A 6352-nucleotide genomic window follows, 5' to 3' on the forward strand; every position below is an offset into this window, starting at 1 on the left:
GAACTTTTTTTAATAAGAGAAAAGGTAAGACCTTTTCTCTTATTAAAAAAAGTTATATATATATATATATATATATATTACTAAAGCGAGTAAAGTTTCCATCCAATTTTTTTGGTTTGGTCCGCCTATGTTATGTTATTGACAGGTGGGCCTTAGTCCATTCCGTATGCGAGTCAGACCAACCCCGACACGATCACGTAGATCCCTATAAATTAACACACGGGCACCAATACGTATCCGATACTTATACCAACTTGTCCGTAGCAGCGCACGGGCATAATTGGCTATATATTGGTTTGGTACGCTGGTTTGGTCCGTCTGTGACAGGTGGGCCTTAGTCCATCCCTTATGCGAGTCGGATCAACCTCCTCCGTGCACGACTCAATCATTTATATCTTTACAAATTAACACACGGGCACCAATATGTATCCAATACATATACCAACTTTGTCTGTAGCAACGCACATATATAATTACCTAGTCTCAGCTCAGGGGGGGTGAGGTGGTGCTAGATCAAGCCATTCAATTCTCTCGACCGAATATAATTGTAGAAAAGTTGTTGTAAGAAATGAGACAATAATAGATCGTCCTATTACTCGACCCAAACACCCCTTTTTTAAAGAGTTCGGTTGGATGGCTTGGCGGTCATAAGAGCAACTCCAATAGTTCTCTTCCTCATCCTTATTTTTATGAAAAAAAACACTCTTCAATAGTTCATTATATCATAACAAATGGCATATTGTCCATCTTTGTGCGTAAAGATGTGCACGACTCCATAACTCCTGATCGGCCTCTGCGCCTCTGGTTTATCGACGTGCCTCTTCTCCCCGCCCTCCTTTGCGCCGCCAAGGGAGCTCAAAATTTTGACCCTCCCTGCGTAGTTCAGCATGTCGTCGCCAAGGGAGCCGAAGCCACGGACGCCCACTGCATCTCCTACCCCGCCCGAGCTCCTCCATCGTTAATGATCCAATACAATTCCTTTTGTATCAACAAACCTATTTACATGCTCAGTCAATGATAGCAGATACTAATATCACTGGTACACCCATTTATAAAATATATCTTTTGTACATTATATTGGAGTCATCATATAATGATTTAGGACCTGTTTGAGAGGGTTTATTCCAACTTCGAATGCATCTAATTTGCACGAATCGAGACACTATAACGTGGTGAGACCGTCTTGTGAGCTCAGACTAAAATGAATTAGATATCAGGTAAAATCAGTTTTTTATTTTACCGGTTTTGAGTTCACTTTAGATTATTGTGAAAAAAAGCTCTCCCAAGCAGCCCTTTAGGAGCCTCATTTCTTTCTTGCAAAAGAGAAAGAACTGTGATTCTTTTTTTTAGGGAATGGTGATTCTTTTTATATATATATATAAACTGTGACTTCGTTTGTAAAATGTGCTAACTTCTCCTCGTTAAAAGAGGACCCGACAGTTTCTGCCAAAAAAGAAGAAGAGAGGACCCGACAGTTGACCAGAGCATCACCGTGGGACGGTGGGCTGCTGTGCTTGTGCCTTTGTCCATTCATAGATAATTTAAAGACCTTGGATCCAAGCGGATGAATTATAAACAATTTAGATCGGAATGTCTGTGTTACTCACGAGTCTCGACTCTCGACTCTCGACTCGGGTAGTCCACCCAGGCTGGCAGTGAGACCCAGCCCATCTTTTCGGTACGCAAACAACTCCCATTCCTTCACCTGTAGTTGATTACCATCAGTCCATCACTGGCTTGACTGTCCACGTCACAACTACCCCCATCACTAGCAGGCACTGATGGTGGGCCCAAATCCATGAATAATCGTTGATAAAACGTGAACCTAGTCAGGCTGTGTTTAGATGGTGAAAAAGTTTAGATTTTGATACTATAGTATATTTTATTATTTTATTGTTATTTGACAATTAATATCTAATTATAAATTAATTAGTGTTATTAGATTCATCTCGTATGAATCAGTTAGATTGTATACAGAGGCGGCGCTCCGCATGCGACAGGGTGGGGCTGCCCCACCTACTGCGAGTAAGGAGCTCATAGTACCCTTCTCTTCTTCCTCAGACGCGGCAGTCGAGCGGCGGCGTTCGCTGCCTCCAGCGACGCGCGTTCTTTTAGAGAGAGAGACAGAGGACCCAGTGGGCGCATGATGGAACGAATGGGCTAGAGGCCCAATACATGGAAAGAGCCCATCAGTGCAAGAAATCACCAGCCACTGCATAGCTCTCGATCCCCAATCCTTTAGTTCGTCACTGCGCCACCGTCGCACCGCCCTTAGCGCGCCGCCGCCGCGCCCTAGGCCTAGCTGCAGCCCGCCCCTTGCTGCCGCCTACCACGGCGCCGTCGCTGACCGACGACCTTGCTGCCTGGCCGGCTGGCCGCTGCTGCCCCTTGCCAGGCTAGCCTGCAGGCTGCCGCTTGGTGGCCGGCTGGCCGCTGCTGCCTATCTGCCTGCCTCAGCAGCTCAGTCCTGCAGTGCAAGGGCAGCTGGTTAGGGTTATATGCTCCTCGTTCTTGTGTGCTATTTTTAGATCAACTACTACCTAAAAAGAACGAAGTTCTGTTTACCCCCCGTGGGTCTGCCTCCCCGCGGCTCTGCCCTACGCTCGCTCCAAAACACGTGCCCCGTCCCTGTCCCCGTCCGCGGTCCGCCCCCATGCCTCTCGACGGTTACTTCTCACACGCCCGCCCTTGCTCCGCCAACCCCGGCGCCCTTCCTCCGCCGGTCCGCGCGCCCCTGCATCGCCAGCTCAGTGCCGCCGAGCCGCGCTCGGTCGACCCGCGTGCCCCTCCTCCTCCTCCAGCTCGGCGTCGCGGCACTCGCCCCGTGCACCTCCTCCGCCAGCTCGCGCGCTCGACGGCGCGACCCGACCCGGCCGCTGCACGCTCGCCTCACCTCCACCTCCTGCGGATCCACACGCTCGGCTTGGCCGGCGCCTGCCTTGCCGTCGGCGTGCTCAACGGCGCGCCGCCACTGCCGGGGCAGGACGCCTCCCTGCCCTTTGCCCGGCGGCCGACTCGAGCGCTCACTCCCGCCGCGCTCCACGTGCCCCTGCCTCTGCTCGGCTGGATGCCTCCCTCCCCTTCGACCCTGCGCCGCCCGCCCAGCCAAAGCCACCCCCCATCATCGATGCACGGGTCTGGGGCATCAGTTCAGGAGGATGGATCCGCAGAGGTGGTGGCCTGATGCTCTGCCATCCCCACATCCCCACTCGCTCGTACTCCGGTCCCCATGGTTCCTATTCCTGTCGTATGCTAATACTCTAATTTGGTAGAATAGTATGCAAAGTAGTAGAGATTTTGATGTGATCTGGGGCATGAATTGACAATTATTATGCATATACCATAGTTTGTTGTAGAAACATTTTTTATTCAACTTTCGGTTAGTGCAGCTCCTATATTACAAACACCGGTGACTAGGTAATTTATGTAGACATCATGGAAGCAACAAAAGCATTAATTTTAAAAAAAGAAGTAATTTGGTCCTCCGATACCTTGCAATAAGGGCTCGGTGGGTTGCTCCGAATTTGTGATGGATTTAGTATCAGCGCTGTGTAATCTACTGCAACCTGAGGACAAGATGTAAGTACCAATCTAACTGAGCTTGTTTCTAAATGTACACATACTCTGCTTATATTGACTTGTGTAACACTCTAGTGTTAAACTTGGGATTAACTAGATACTTAGCAAGTAATTCGTTTTGTCGCAAATCGAGTCACAAATCGAATCAAAACTCAGATTTATTTTCTGGAGTCGGGTGGACCCGGATACTCCGAGTTTTAACCCGGAAACTCCGGATTAACCCGGATACTCCGGATTGTATTCCGGATAGTCCGGACCTGAAGCTCCATATCACGTGTTTTTAGCCTTCTGATTGTTCCCATATGTTAAAACACCGTTCACTTCAGCCCTCTCTCTCCCTCACGAGCCCTCCTTCAGCCCTCTCTCTCCCTCACGAGCCCTCCTTCCTCCCTAAGCCCTAGCCCTAAGATCTTCCAATTCAAGTTGATTCCAAGGCTAAGGGAACTTCTATCGGCGTGGAGAATCATCCTTTCCATTCATTCCTCCTTGGGGTGGCTTCATTTTCAACTTGTGCAAGGTAATCAAGCTAGGGCTAATGTTATCGATCGTTCTAAAGTGTTTTAAGTGATTTTCTTTGGGTCAATCATCTCCCTATGAACCATTCTATTAGGGCCTGAAAGGGTTTCAAAATTTGTGGGTGTCGGTACCCTGTAGCAGGGATACCCACTCTTACTGCAGCAAGGCAGGACCCGCGTAGTTGTCCATAGCTGCGCGGGAAAGGCGGAGTAGCCAGGCCCCACAAGTCAGGCTCTTCCCTCACTAGGCCAACGGCCCCGGACCCGCTCCCCGCCTGGGGAAGGGTCCGGAGACGCCACGTATCCCTAAAGAAGGGAAGCTCCGTGCTGATCGCCGAGGCCCGGACCCCCATAGGGGTCCGGGACCTCCTGCGCCCGTCCAGACTACCCTCACCATGTAGGGGTCCGGAACCGCCACGTGTCCCGAGGACGCGGGATCGTGCGCGAGTCTTCCGCAGGGGGACTCGCCCACCCACCGCATTTAATGTGGTGGACAAGGCGTGCTCTGTCGCCGCGGTATGTGAGACAGCCTTTGTCAGGCCTCGCTGAGCACCGCGTATTACCAAGAAGCACAGTGCAGCCGCCTGTGCCGCACCCGCGCAGAGCCCGCCTGCAGCATTAAATGGATACGACAGCATGGCACTTTTCCATCATGCCGCCTACGCCGCAAGCTACACCACCCGCTTAAGCAATGTGACGGGCGGTGCCACTAGCTACGACAGGCCCGACCTGACAGGACGACGCTAGGGCATGATGGACGAAGGGCTCCGGGAGCAGGCAAGGGAATCCAAGAGAGAGATCTCCTTTGCCTGCAACGCCATAATGTATGAACAATCCGTTATTTTATATTGCATCGTTGGACCCACATGTCGGGGATCCAACAGCCGTGTACGCACCCCCTTGAGATATAAAAGGGAGGTGCCCGCTGTGCACAGGACAATCAAGACAGACTCAAGCTCTCGCACCTTCTCACTCTCGTGGGAGGGCAATACAACACACAGTGGACGTAGGGTATTACGCTCCGGCGGCCCGAACCACTCTAAATCCTGCTGTGTTCCTCGTGTTCTTGAGTGAGATCGATCTAAGACTAGCTACCCCCTGAGTACACACCCTCTGGGCTAGGGCGGGTGCCTTCCGCCACCCGGCCGTGGTTTGCTGCACCACGACATTTGCCGCGCCAGGTAGGGGCCCTAGCTGGTCGCATTTCATCATCTTCTTCGTCCCCATGGTTCGCGTGGACGACGTGGAGATGACGGAGGGGGTGGCGTCCTCCACGCCACATGCCTCTCGCGTTCCTGCTCCAGGGGCAACTGTGCCTGTGCAGCAGCCACCGTTGGCGGCGCCGCGCGCCGCCCGCCGGCAAGAGTCAGGGCGCCCATCAAGGGCCCCCTCACAGGCTGCGAGCGGCGGAGCGCTGGCAGCGGCTAGGGAGTTGCTTCGCAACCCCCCGGCTGAGGCAGCCTCGCCAGACGCCCTGAGGCAGTGGCGGGACGACGTCGATCGTCTCCTCCATCTGGCTCAGGCCTCCCCCAGTTCTGCAAAGACTAGGCAACGACCTCCGCCTGGCAACGCGGTGGTACCTTACCACCAGCGTCAGGGCGGTGCGTCGGCATCTGTGCGCTCCCCTACCGTGAGGGGTGCACGAACAGAAGACTTGCGGGCGGAGCTCAACCGCCGGCGCGCGGGGGAGGATGCCCGCATCGCTGTCGAGAGGGCGCGAGAGCGCCGTCTCAACATTGAGGGACGCAACCTCAATGTCGATCTGGACGCGGCGGCACCCAGGCCTCCGGTGAACGCCCGGATTCAGTCAGGTGCACCGGTGGCCGGGGTGGGCTGTGCTGCGCTTGCGGAGCACCTCCGCGCCGTGGCGTGGCCACCCAAGTTCCGCCCCCACCTGCCGGAAAAGTACGACGGTACTACTAACCCGTCGGAATTCCTGCAGGTGTACGTTACCGCCATCACAGCGGCTGGTGGCAACGGCGCCGTCATGGCAAGCTACTTTCATGTAGCCTTGTCTGGGCCAGCCCGGACCTGGCTCATGAACCTCACACCCGGGACAATCCAGTCCTGGGAAGAGCTCTGTGCGAGGTTCACAACGAACTTCGCCAGCGGCTACCAGCAGCATGGTGTGGAGGCACACCTTCACGCCGTGAGGCAAAAACCCGGGGAAACGCTTCGGGCCTTCATCTCGCGCTTCACCAAGGTATGGGGTACCATTCCTCGTATCTCAGATGCATCTATTATTACTGCTTTCCGCC

The sequence above is a fragment of the Panicum virgatum genome, chromosome 4K, assembly GCF_016808335.1.
Source record: "Panicum virgatum strain AP13 chromosome 4K, P.virgatum_v5, whole genome shotgun sequence".
In the NCBI taxonomy this organism is placed as follows: domain Eukaryota; kingdom Viridiplantae; phylum Streptophyta; class Magnoliopsida; order Poales; family Poaceae; genus Panicum; species Panicum virgatum.